We start from the raw sequence: 14633 nt of genomic DNA, 5'->3' as shown, positions 1-14633 counted from the left end.
CACAAACACCCAAACAATAATACCACACAGTGTGAGTAGTTATCCTGTTTCCTCTGTTAGCTAACAGCAGTTGGTGCTTAAAGAGGACTACCCCAAGCTACCAGATCAGATGTGTTTAACAGGCCATCTCTTTGAAGAAGCCCCATGCTTGAGAGGTACTAATTTTGGCAGCACAAGTTAGATAAGCCAGTAGGAAAAGATAGATAACTTTCAGGGTGATTCAGCGGCCCTTGCACAGGTGTTCAAGTCACTGAGTTAGGATTTACATAGCTCCAAGGGCCATTGGATTGTCCTGTCAGTTACTGTATAGTAGTAGATAAGAACTAATTGCTCGTACGGTATACCCTGATACAGGGTGTAAGGAAGAAGCAAAGCATACTTTGTGTTTCTTTGTCCCATGTGGGCTGTGTGATGGAATTTATGCAGCTGGAAAATTTGATTTTTGAAGACCAATATTTTATGTACTCTAGGTACCCATGGTCTTTGAACAAGCAGAAGACCCATTGGCATGGCAGCAGCAATCATTGGAACCATGGGGACTGAGAACTTCCTGCTGCCCTTTCTAAGACAGAGAAATAATGTATATGGATAGGGAAGAAGCTCTAGCTGAGAGACCTCTGGCTCCTTTCACAGCACCTTATATGGGTCATTATGAAGTATCGACTGTGGGAGTAGAAGTTACCCCTCAACCAAAGTCACACCCAGTCATATTTTTAATTGCTTGTGGATAAAGCTGGTGCTTAGGGCTTGGTTGTGGAATTGTAAAGTTGAACCATGAACCACCATTTTGCCTCTTGAATAGTCCTGGAGCCACAAAAGGTTATAAAGTGGTGCCTTGACTTATGAATTTAATCTGTTCCGAAGGCACCTTTGTAAGTCGAAAAATTCATAATTTGAAAAACGCCATTGGAAACGTGATTTCCCATAGGAATGCACTGAAAACGGAAAAATTCGTAAGTCTAACCCTATCTAAAAATTAGTAAGTCAAAAAATCCCTATCTAAAACCGCTGCAGTTTTTTGGGGGGGATGTCGAGACATTCGTAAGCGTGCGGCCATTGCCCCCATTCATAAGTCGAAAAATTCAGTTATCGAGTCATTCGTAAGTCGAGGTATCACTGTACAGTCATGGCTGGAGTTCTAGCAGGAGACATTCAAGGAGGCATAGCCAACATCAGGCCCAAATTTGCTTATCTTAAAACAAAAAGAAATGGATCTAAAAACATATGTCCAAGTATGAATATAACTGTATATCAAAAGTGTCAGAATTAATATTGGGCTTATGCAAGCACACACACACACCCCACACACCCCAGAAATAATGTCAGAAAGCATCGAGCTTGAACTGGCTACAAGATATAGGGATTTTAGAAGGTAAGTTAAGGCATTCAAAATTGGTCCAGCTAAAAAAATGCAGAGAAAGTATTTTAAAATCATTGCTAATGTAACACTTCAGTATCATTTTAAAGCCAACTGCTTACCTTTGCAAGATGTTAAGATACAAGATTTCCATTGGAACTGCAGTTTGGCCTGCCTAGCATTTGGGTTACACATGGATACTTTTCCAGTGACAATCTCTACATCATGCCACTACTTCCTTCTTTCCAAAGTTTCCTGGATAGTTTAATTAAATCTTTAGTTACAGAATTAATTTATTAAACAGATTGTTTCTGCTGTTGCCTGAGGTAGCTGTATGAGCGATTAAACTGAGTTCATTAAACAAACACTATCAATCTTCATTCTGATTGGAAGCAAACGAGGGCAACTGAGATCATTATCTGGACTGCTTTGAGGAAGTTAGAGGCTGCCCCATTATCTAAATGTCCTCCAATCTAATCCCTTATCTCTTCCCTAAGTTTCTTGTAACTGTTGCTTGTTTTCCACTTATATTTCAAGATTTTTAAAATGTAGGCTTAGATGCCCTCAATTTTGATTGGAACAGTCAACAGAAGAAAAGCATGGAAAAGAGGAGACTGAGAGGAGATTTGATAGCCACCTTCAAATATATTTAGGGCTGCCACATGGAAGAGGGAACATACTTTTTTTCTACTGCTCTGGAGGGCAGCATTCAAACCAGCGGCTTGAAGTTACAAGAAAGGAGATTCCGAGTAAACTTTTGGAAAAACTTTCTGACAGTAAGAGCTGTTCGGCAGTGAAACAGACTCCCATGAGAGGCGGTGGACTCTCCTTCCTTGGAGGTTTTTAAGCAGAGGTTGGATGGCCATCTGTCATGGATCCTCTAGCTGAGATTCCTGCATCGCAAGGGGTTGGACTAGATGACCCTTGGGGTCCTTCCAGTGCGAAGATTATATTATTCTAAGAAGCTCCAGGGCTCTTTTCCAGTCTAGGTGATCCTCTATAGATTTTTCCACCCACAGGAAAAAAGATAAGCGGTGTACACTGTTGCTCTTATCAAGTCTGCAATTCCCCATGGCCACATTTCCTTAAAGGCCTTATAATGGTCTTATCCTCATGTCTCCCGCATTATTATTATTATTATTATTATTATTATTATTATTATTATTATTAATAGTTTGGACCTGGATCTATACAATTGGATCTTTCCTTTTCAGAAAGCATATTTACTTATTTATTCTTCTTGTGCACATATATTCTCAAAATTGAAATGACTAGGGAGCAACTTCTCCAGGCCCTGTAGTGCCAATGAGCCTGAGGCAGTATCACCCAAAAGAGGTACTTATTTGTAAAGGTAAGCAGTGTACTTGGTTTGGTGCTATCATCGTTCCAGGTTAACATGGTGACTATTTTCCATCTCCATTGGCTTGCTAATAACCAAACATGGAGCTCAGCAGAATTGCTTTTTGGGTTGCTGGTCTCAGAACTGCAGACTCAAGGGCAATTTATATTCCCAAACACTTCTGGTTGTGAGCACCTAAATATATTTCAAGCTTTCCTGATTCAGTTTGTGTTCTTGAGCTGGACGACTTGTGGGCAAGGGTGCATCCATTTGAACAAGGAAAGGATTGCATATTCACTACACATTTTGGAGGAACCCAACTGGATTCCTCCTACTAATTCACAGCAGATGAGAATAATAATGTCTTCTTCCAGGCAGCCTTAGGACTGCTAGGAAGCTAGTATGCAGTTGTTCCTTTGAAACAAACCCACGGTCATGGCATAGCCAGGATTTTTGTTAGGAGGGACAAAACCTCAGTTTGTTATGTATTTTTATTGAATGTTATTGATTTAGGGGGGGGGCAGCTGCCCCTTCTTGCACCGCCTTGGCCACACCCATGCCCAGGGTACTCACTGATACTTTATGAGACTATAATAAATCAAAGCTAGGACGCTCCATTCCCATTTCTGGCTTGGATTTGTGCACTGTTTCGATCTTGCACTGGTCCCCACAGTGACATGGTGCACTGTAAAACAAATCCCAGTGGGAGTAGGAGAGAAGTGTGACACAGACCTTTCTCTTCCAGCAAGCATTGTTTTTGAACAAGACAAAAATCTGCAGCTTCATGGAAGTTGGAAGAAGCGGCATTCCAGTTGCTCCTGGTTGCTATTACTGCTACTGTTGTGCCAGTTCAGCATAGATAAGCTCAAATGTGTAGTATCATTTATCTTTCTCTTGCGTTCTCATGCAGACTGGGAAAATATTTAGCTGTTATGTAGGTATGCACAGGTGCTCAATTAATGTTTATGGTGCACTTTGTTTTTTGCAGTCACAAAACTCTCAATTAAGGTTTTCTGTAGATGCTATCTTGGCACAGGGTGTGAGTGGATACTCTGAAGATTAACTGATTTAAAATATAGTCATCATGCATTTATGCTATGTTTCATATTCTCTCTCTCTCTCTCTCCACACACACACACACACAGCTCTTCTTATGCAGTCAGAAAGCTTTAGTGGTCTGTTTTCATTATCCTATACAACAGGAAAGCAGAAGAGGGTGGAGTGTTATTCTTGGTATGTATTACTCAGTGTAATGTGATAAAACCACCAAGACCAAAACTGTTATCCTATCATTACAGAGCGAGAGATTTTCCCATAATTTTCAATAAAGGAAGTCACCTTGGTTTACCATCAAAAAGAGAAGTCAGAGCATACAGCTTGTTGCTTAGCTGAGCAATTGTTTGTCACAGGATGGGTTATCCCTAGGTTGTGTCTGGAAGGGCTCTGCAGTGAGCTGTATGAACATGCTTTGTGTAATTACCTCCGTGCAGGGTAGCTCATCATACAAATACAAAAATGTTACTAATGTATGGGTGAGCGGCAGAGTGGGGAGGAATGCGCACAGCTCTTCGGAATGTAATCACTTGCACCAAGCTGAGTGGTATTACAAGCCAGAGCATCTGTTTGTAGAAATGAAAAAAAAAGTGTCATACCACAAATCTACCTTTCTGGAGAAAGCACATCGCACGCATAGGAATCAAATTCTAGAGTCCACTCTGATGTACTTTATATTGTGCATTTATGATGATTTGCACTTACAATGGTATCAGGTCTGTTTTATGTGATCTCATTTTCAATGCCTGCAAGGATTTGGGGGCATACAAACTGCTTTGTCTCCAATAAGTGAATGCCTGTAGCTTCTTGCTGAAACCCTGTAAATTTTCATACCATAAATGTTCCAGTTTATTTTTAGTTCTACTTTTGCTGCGCTAGAGTGCTAGTGTGCCCCTCCTTATTACAGTAATGTGCTCTATCATTGGGGGTGCATCACAGAACCACCAATAAAGCAAAATGGTGTGTGGCCAGTTCAGTATAAACCTAGCCCTTTTAGTGTGTTCATTTCCAATGAGACAGGTTCAAGGACTGCCATTCCAAATGCTTTTCGAAGATGGACTGCTATGATTCTTTCCTTCATGGAGACTAGAAACACGTCAAGCATATATCCTCACTTCTGCCCATGGGAATTTTGCATGCATTCTTAGGAGGGAGGAAATCTGAGGCTTAGATCTCCTTGCTGTTCACTTCTCATTCAAAAAGACATGGGGTAGAATAGACACATATATATTCCTCACAAATGTTGGCAGTTATGCTATGGAGATCTACAGGGCTCTGCTTTTATATACCATGCTCTTTAATAGCCACATGAAACTGCTGGGGAAAAAGATCTGAAGATGGGAACTGATGTGCCTCCAATACCGGTACGTAGATGAGGCCCAGCTCTATCTCTCCTTTTCATCTAAACCAGCTGTTCCTAAGCCAGTGTCTAGGTGTGGTAATAAACTAGTAAAAAGCCAATCCAGACAAGATGGAAGTTCTGTTGGTGGTTGCTTTGCCTCTCCAGCTAGGATCAGATTCATGGTTTGGGGGATGCTCTGAAATCCAGTATTTTTGCTGGATACACAGGTGGCCTTGGGGGCTCGGAGAACCTTCTATCAAATTAGATTGATAAACCAACTCTAACCCTATCTGGTCCAACAATGCCTAGCTGTAGCCATTCAGAGGTAACTTTTAGTAGGCTCTCATTTGGATTATTGCAACCTGCTATCATGAGGCTGCATGGAAAACTGGCTGGAACTTCACATGGTCCATAATAGGACTGCAAGATTATGATTGTGCTTTGACATCTGCACTGGCTTGTACTCATTTCCAATTCAACTCAAAATTCTGGTATTAAACTATAAAGCCCTAAGCAACTTGGCACCAGGTTACCAGAGCGCCAGTTTCCTCCCATGTACATCTGCACAGGTTCTAAGGCCATCTTCCCAAACCCATCTCTAGGCAGCATTGCCAAATGAAGTTAGGCTAGTGGCTTCTAAGGAGAGGGCCTTTACAGTAATGGCACACTATCTGTGGAGTGCCTTTCCTGAAGAGGTTCACCTTAGTGCAGGCATGGCCAAACGTGGCCCTCAAGCCGTTTTGGGACTACAACTCCCAACATCCCTAGCTAACAGAACCAGTGGTCAGGGGTAATGGGAATTGTAGTCCCAAAACAGCTGGAGGGCCACGTTTGGCCATGCCTGCCTTAGTGTCTATGTTTGGCACCAGGTGAAAATCTGGGTTTTCAGGTGAATGCTATTGAGACGATAGGTATGCTGGTTTTATTGTGATGTTAACACAATTTTCATTTTATGCTCATTGTAGTTTAATGTAATACAGGTCTTCTTCTTCTTTTATCCGTTGCCCAAAGAACATGCTGAGATATATGTACAGAAATGTTAACACACAGGATTTACACATGGTTTCATGCCAATTCCTGTGCAGAAGCACTTTTCAACCAGAATACTGGAATGTGTGAAGTGACCCTAATTTGGTTTGAATACTAGCTGGTCTAGGAGGAGTCAGACTATATGTATCCAAGAGACTGTGCCTGCCCTTTGGGAATTCTACACGCAAATGTTGCTGTACTAATGGCAAATATCTCTGAAAACCTAAACTTCCAGCACATTCTAATGTTTAAGTAAAAACAGAGCCATTGGAGAGAGCCCCTAATTACCACATGGTGTGAGCTATGATTAAAACCATCAGGACAGGGTTCCTGAGTTTCACTATATAAATACACCAAGTTCTGCTTCACTGTTATTTTAGTTGAGAAGTTGGGCTGGGGGAAGTCTGTTCCCATGTGCATAAAATTCCCATTACCTGTGTCACCAAAAAAAGTTCGGAATAATGCAGGATTTTACTTTTACTTTTAACAGAAAAGTACATTTGCTGAGGTTAAAATAAAACCATAACACATGGTTGACTTCTTAAACTTCAGAAGTTTGTAAGGATCCGTTTCTTTTTATGTTCACAATGCTACTATAGAAATGGGGTTTTAAAAATTATAATTTTGAAACATTACAGTTATAACAGTGCATTCAGTATTGAATTACAGTTCATTTGCACCCATAAAGGGCTGCAGAAGTAGGTGAGAGATTAGATCCCGATGGACTCTTTTGAAGCATCAATCCTAAACATACGAAAGAACTGCACTGTAAATTAAATTATTTATTGATAATATTGGATAGGGTAGGACCAAGTGTGGAGCTACACAGGCCTGCTCATAGCTAGATTCCCTCTGGGTCTCCTCCTAAAACACCAGTCTTTCATTCAGTGGGATGCAGCTGAAAGGGGTAAGGACTTTTATGTTGTGCAAAACCAATTGCAGCTCCTTCGTTTGCAGGAAGATCTGCTGCAATATCAATGCAGCGGGGGTGAATGTCTCAGCAGACCTGTGTTTTTTGACAAATGTGCAAAAAGTAGTCTGTGCATTTTACAATTTCATGCATGTAATGTTCAGGATGTATTTGCATTTTTAAGTTTGAGGCTTTATATATCGTAGCTGTGAGGTAGCTGTGAGGCTGGGCTTGCAGTTCAGCCATGCACCAACCATTTTTGCATTCTTCTGCTGGGATGACCAAGTTCTTTTTGCCCTCGCACAACTGGTCAGATAAAAAAAAAAACCTTTAGAAATGTGTAGGCGGGAAATTCTTAAGAAAATGGAAGGTGAAATTTGAATAGTGTTACTTTGTCTCCATGTTAAATAGCTCTCTCTGTGTTTGTGTGTCTTGAGGGTGTGTGGGTCTCGACCTTCCCACTAGTGGAATGTGGCCCTTGTCAGTAAATGAGCAAAACACAAGTACAGATAGTATTTGCAACAGGAGCAATGAATGTGTTATGCCAGCACAATAATCACAAGCGGAATAATAAGAGTGCATCAGTGCAATAGTGTATAGACTCATTTAGGAAGGTATCACTCATTTCTAAGGCCACATCTTCAGGAATGTCGTAGCAGTCAATAAACGTCTATCTTAGGTTGTGGAGGTGGGGTTAATGTACATAACAGACTTTGTTATATTTAATGGACATGCACAAACACATATACTGCAGCTGCAAGCCACATCCCTCTGAAGCTAATAGTAACATTCCTACTGACTTTAATGGATCTGGACTTTAGTTAATGGCTCCATCCCCAAATTGAAATACTATTTTCTTTTTCTGATGAGCCACCTGAAGGGGGGAGAAGAAAAAGTAGCAAAGACTCAGTTCTGCTCTCACTTACCTAATACAGTAGTATACCATCTCTTTGAGACAAATGGGAACATTTCTCAGCTGAAAGTAACACAATATGATACAAAGGACCTACCCATTACTCTCAGGATTCTAACAAAAGCTGAATAGCTTCCCTGCTACTGTGTTTCAAGTAGCCAAACAAGTTTTACAGATGGGGCAAAAATAACTCTGGGGCTGAGACTTCTCTATAGCCAACAAACAAATCCTGACATGTTCAGGTATATGACTGCATAAAGGAAATGCTGGCACTGCCTTAAGTAGACGCATGGATACAAATGTTGTAAGATAAAACACATTTCTGCGCAAAGGAATTCAGCTGGGAAAGATGTGCAAGATCAAACGTGCAATTCTGTTCCATGGCAACCAGGCAACACTCAGATGTCAGAGATAGGACATAATAGGAGTTTAATGTGGTTCATTTTGTTTTGTATCTTCAGCAACGCATCTGGGAACACCTGGGTGGGAAACGCTGCTTGTGAGAATTCCAAACCTTCCTCGGGCATTGATTTGTGTTTTCCCCCCGCAAAGATTTCTGTCTATAAGTGGAGACTGACTAATCTATTATATTCTGGTTGGAAAAGAAAGTCTGTGTATCTAAGCTCTGCATTTGTTGGCTGAATGAAGTGGTAAATAGTTTGCATTTGCTTGTAAAAGCTTAAGTCTGAAAAAATATCAGTGTAGAAGTTTGCTCCAGCTACCATCCTCGACCTGCAATGCCACTGAACCTCAGCTGGTCCAGCATACATCATGGGAGAAGGAAATATGGCCACCACAGTTGTTTCTGGGTTCAATATCAGGATATCGGGAAGAAATTTGGAACACCAATTCAAGGCATAATTCTACATTTCAATGTTCAAGTTTCAAATACAGTTCAGTCCCCAGACCCATCTTCAAGGAGACTAATCAGCAAAATACTAAGCAATGGGGTATATCCCTTTGTAGATGGGAATATTGGAATGAAACATGGCGAGTGTTTCAGGACACTATGCTGCTACAGTTCAAGTTCAATCCAAGATGCAAAATGCATTGTAATACATTATCTGAAGTGAAGCCTCTCAAAGCACTGTGCTTACTAGATTGCTGTGAAGAAAAACACAGTCTGGCATAGTATGTTTATACTTTATTTGCTCTTTACCAGAACATTTTATTAGCAGCTGTTGGAATGCACCCAACTAGACATCTCTCTTTCATTTCTGTGGAAGAAGCTAGTTTCCCTAACACACTGGAATTCCACATTATAGTACTTAACTCAATAAATCTGTGGTGGGTGGATTCCTTCCTGTAAAATGCACATCCTATTAACAACTGACTATTAAGTTGTTTCATATTGAGGAAGGGTAGGGTGGGGAACAAAGCACTGAGTTGTGTTCTTGGCCTGGAGGCTTCAATTCTTCTGTTTTTGTTTCCACCTAATACCTTAAGGTGTTCAGGGATCAATAGATCCACAAACGTCTGAAACTAAAAGCACTGCGGAACTATTCACATACAGCTCTCCCAAGTGCGCTGGTGTGTAATTTTCAGAGAACACAGCAGCTGACCTCTGTCAGGAAAAGGAACACAGAATAATAATGGTGTTTCATTCGTTCCAAAAACAAAGTCCATTACGCTAAATTTTATATTAAAATAAATAACAAACCATTATTTGCATCAGGAGGCTGGTTTCGAGGAGCATCTAGATACGTTTGACCCAGATTGCAACGGGGTCAAACGTACAACAGCGATTCATTTTGACTGGAAGCAAATCTTTTGCTGTTCAACGGAGCTTACTCCCAAGGTTGCAATCCTATGCACACTTACCTGTCACTATCCCCCACTGAACAGAGTGGGACTTGCTTCCAAGTAAACATGCATAATACTGCATTGCATAACTGCATACACTTCCTTTGGGGAATATCCAAATGAACCCTATGAGATGTACTTTTGAACAGTCGTGCACAAGCTTGTGCTGTTAGAATCTTTCTTTAATCTGATCCAATGTGATGCGCCAGGTCTCGTTATTTGCTCGGGCACTTGACAGCCCCCCTGCCACAATGTGCCATAGCCTGTTGCCTACCTGTGGAACTGTCTTGTCTACTGGCTTCTGGGCTGCGGCAAAGCAAACTACGTACAAAGGAAATACAATGCATTCCTGGATGTAAAGTGTTTTATAATTTTGCATTAAGTCTTTGTAAAAGGCCTGTGTCCATATAGAAGATAGAGCAACGTGTTGTGCTTTGAGCAATGCTTTTACATACAGTATTAAACCATAGCTGCCAAGTTTTCGCTTTTCTCGCGAGGAAGCCTATTCAGCATAAGGGAAAATCCCTGTAAAAAATGGATAACTTGGCAGCTATGATTAAACGCTAAACGCTAAACTCAACTTGGTCACTTTCTCTAGTGTTGGCATGTTCATTTCTGCGTGTAACTGAATTACCAAAGTGGCTAATGTTTAGAGGAAGATAATATGGCACAACACATCAATATTTATGAAAAATGCATTAAAAAGACAAAAAAATGTCAACTGGTTTTTTAAATGAGCCCATATGAAACGGAGGCTTAATGGTCCAATAGCCAAGTGCTTTGACAACACTCCAGCCTAATTTTCTAATATACTAGTTGATCACATTCAATCCACCCAGCAGGAGACCATTAGTTTAGCAAAATCAAGAGCATTGGCTCTAACACTCCCCCTCCCACTGCCTTGGCATTGTTAAGATTTATATTTTCATATGATAGTGGATATGGATACATTGTCTTTAAAATGGAAAACATGACGCATGAATCCAGCCAGGGGACAGATATGAGCTCACTAAGCAAGCACAATCTGGCACAATCCCATCTCAGATTTTCAAGCCAAATCAGATATAATCTCTTTAAGTGTACTGATCCTGTGAATCAGTTGTCTAAAAGTACTCATTGGTGTGATCCAGAACTTGGAAATTTGGACTTAAGTCGCACACTGCATCTTAATCATACACATTGCATTTAATGGTTCTGAAGTCCTAGTAACCATGTGTATCATTGCAGCTTTTGGATTCAACACATCTCTTAACTTCAGTAAGTCATCTGTAGAAAAAAAATGAGAATGTTTGACTTGTATCAGCTGTTTGATGCAAATAGGGTTGCCAACTTTTTTTCTGACGGGGTCCTTATGCATTGAACAGCTGCATGACAAGCCGGAATTCAACAAATGTAGCTTCTATGCCAGAAAGGGCTATACCCACTGAATTTCTACTTCTCGTTGAGTTATTTAAAGACTCATGGACCCTGAGAGAATATACAGCTGGTAACTCTAAAGAAGAACAAGGACTATAGTTTATTTTGCAGATTAGGCTGTAATGCTTACTTGGGAGGTCATATTCAAGGCCAGCTCCAGAGACCCCCAGAATATTGCCCTTGGGTGGCCCTCATTCTGGGGTGACCCTCCCTCCCTGAAGCCATGAATTCATATGATGGCAGGGATGGGCTGTAAGCCTCCATTTAAAATTCCCTCAATATAGGGCACTGACTGAAATTCAAAACAGCTCTAAAGCCCTTGCAAGGGAATCAGTGCCCCAGCAGTTGCACTTGGGTGTCAGACACTGGTACAGATCTGGTCTCAGTAAACATAGCTTTGGTCATCTGGTTTAGCTGGACTCTAGAAAATGCAGTTTGCCACCTTCCTTTCAATTTGGAGTTTAGTTTATGAAAAACAGAAGAGGGAGGGACCCGCAAGCCCAATAAACCAGTTGTGACAAGCAAGGAAGCAGCTGTGTTTCATTTTCATGATGTCCTATAATAGCACATAGTTTTCTCTTGCATTGGATGAAATAAATTTTATTAAGAGCTCTCTAAATGCATATCACCACCTACTTTCTTTGTTCCATAATAGTGATGTCTAAGAAAATGATGATCTATCACTCTGAAATGGAACAAGTAAAGAGCTGTGATTAGGCTGGTCACACATTTTGAAATTTGGAAATATATAGGGGGGGGGGAATGAGAGCAAAAAGTTATAAACTGTGATCCTGGTATTTTACTACAGAGTAAAGCAATATTTCTATGCGCTTTGGAAAAAACCAAGCAAGTCCAGTTTCAGGCATTATTCTTTAAAAGAGAGATAATTTTTAATGACTACACTGCAAGGCAGGATGTGGGCAGGGTTGAATGGGCTGAAAGATGTTGACAATTTCACTACAATCCAATTAATGTCAGTGGGCATAACAAATTCATTTCAGTGTACGCTGACAGCAGGGAATGGACCTACTTATGCAGCCAGTTACCCAAGTGAAGGAAGTAAGTACCAAAATGGCTTCTAAGTGGTTATGACAGGGATGGGGGGGGGGGGACCTGGAAGACCACACCTAAGATCCCTTGTTTCATGTGCTGCAAAGGTTCCACTTTGGGCAACAATGGTTGAGTCTGGAACCACAAGGTTTTCAGTCTACCTTCCCAACAGACAGACTTCATGGAGTCTCCAGCTGAAGACCTCAGCATGGAATTTGCTTCAGTGTTTACAGATCTTTGGTGCAGTGGCCTAATCCGCTTTAGGATGTTGAACCTGGTGGTCCAATTAGGAAGGATGGCAGGAAGGAATACCGGGCATTGCAAAAGATTAAAACAGACATTTAAAGTGATCCAACATTCCTAAATTTTAACTTTTGCCATACCAGCTCTTTGTGGCAGCATTCTCTTTAGTTAGGCTATGAAGAGGGGTGGGTCTCATCTTATCACTAAGCAAAGTTCTTGAGGGACAGGAGTGAAAGCTGACCCTACATCACCTCACCTCTCCATGCTCTCCTTTTTCCGTTCTAACCCACGCCTGGCTCCAATACCAGAAGTGAACTAGGGAAAGTCTTAGAGCAGTGGTAAAATGGTAGATTCACTACTATCACCACCAACCATGCTCCATTTAGTGATAAAAAAAGAGTCCACACCTACTTTATAGCCAAACCAGAGAGCATGTGCACATAGCAAACACAGACATGTCTGGTTTGGCCTTTATTTCTTATCTTATCAGTGTTATTTAAGACTGGAGTGTAGTTTCTGTCAATTACATTATCCTGCATCAGTGTGTATATATCCATGTTGTGAGGGTAATATGCTGCTCCATACAGGTACCTCGGGTTACAAGCACCTCGGGTTACAAACACTTCAGGTTACAAACACTGCTAACCCAGAAGTAGTACCTCGGGTTGAGAAATTCACCTCAGGATGAGAGCAGAAATTGTGCGCCGGCGGTGTGGTGGCAGCGGGAGGCCCCATTAGCTAAAGCGCACCTCAGGTTAAGAACAGTTTCAGGTTAAGAACAGACCTCCGGAACGAATTAAGTTCTTAACCCGAGGTACCACTGTATTTTCCATGCTTACTCACATCTGAGTCCTACTGATTTCAGTCACTCCCAAGTAAGTACTGTTGCACTCAAGTCCTGCTTGTCTGTCAGTTTTCCATAGACATCTGGTTGGCTACTGTGAGAACGGGATGGGTTTTACCAGGCATCCCCAAACTGCGGCCCTCTAGATGTTTTGGCCTACAACTCCCATGATCCCTAGCTAACAGGACCAGTGGTCAAGGATGATGGGAACTGTAGTCCAAAACATCTGGAGGGCCGCAGTTTGGGGATGCCTGGGTTTTACATATGTTCATATAGGATGGCAGCATTTGGTGAGCATTATGGTGGTGGTGGTGGTGGAAATCCCCAAGGTCTTTTCCCTGGCTTGCCCCCTGGCCTACTGCAAGAGAGCTCTTACAATTTTGTCTTAGCAACATTCCGTCTTATTCTAACCCTAACCCTAACCCTAACCCTAACCCTCCTGTCAACAGTACAGTAACTTGTTTCAAATGAATTCCTCTTCCACTTCTGTCATAGGATGCCTGGCTTTTTTTACTTACATGAAAAGCTCAGGGAGCCAAGATTTAGACCCAGTGTCCTGTATGCAATACAGTTCACACTGAAAAACACTGCAGAGCTGCATATGGAAAGTTTTTAATTCATGCAATTGACAGCTCAAATCCATAATTCAGGATTTGACAATATCCCTGCAGGAAGAGAGAGCGAATGAGCGCTTGAGGTTGGCGGCTCTGTTTCATATGCTAGCTACAAGAAGTTCAGAAACTGTAGAAGTCAAAAGAAGTTTAAAAGATTAATAAAGTCATGCCAAAGTCTTATAAATAATGAAGGCATGCTAACATGCCAAGTATGAACAATTTTTCTGACAGATCTCCAGGCTTGTAGCTGCAAAGCACAAGCTGTATTTCCCCCCTGCTTCTCTACTGGTTTGTTGTGACTTCTCAGGAAGGAGTAGGAAAAGTTCATTCCTTATGAATGGGAAGTTTTGATGCACATTTCTGCAAATTGTGCAATAACAACTGAACTGATTTTGGGTTTGGCTCACGAATGGTTCCTTGTCATCCTGGAAAAAAGTGACAAGTGGGGTGCTGCAGTGTTCTATCTTGAGCCAGTTGCTCTTCAACATCTTTATACAGAACTTGGGTGAGGGTATTGAGGGTATGCTCATCATATTTGCAGATGGCAGCAAACTGTGAGGGGTAGCCAATGCCGCAAAAGACAGAAATGGGATTCAAGATGACCTTAACAGAACAGGGCCAAAACTAACAAAATGAATTTCAATAGGGATAAATGCAAGGTTCTAAACAAATACAGGAAAAACCAGCTGTACAAACATAAGATGAGGTACATTTTGCTTG

At 41.3% G+C, this 14633-nt stretch overlaps 1 protein-coding gene across 1 annotated transcript in view; it reads right to left on the bottom strand.

Annotated features, from left to right (window-relative positions):
* Window positions 1–14633, bottom strand: part of ABTB2 (ankyrin repeat and BTB domain containing 2) — a 153222-nt gene that overhangs the window by 114025 nt on the left and 24564 nt on the right. The window lies entirely within an intron of this gene.

Source organism: Zootoca vivipara, chromosome 1 (genome assembly GCF_963506605.1).
Source record: "Zootoca vivipara chromosome 1, rZooViv1.1, whole genome shotgun sequence".
Classification (NCBI taxonomy): Eukaryota; Metazoa; Chordata; class Lepidosauria; order Squamata; family Lacertidae; genus Zootoca; species Zootoca vivipara.
The sequence above is the reverse complement of the archived record's forward strand: the minus strand, read 5'-3'. Positions and strand labels throughout refer to the sequence as shown.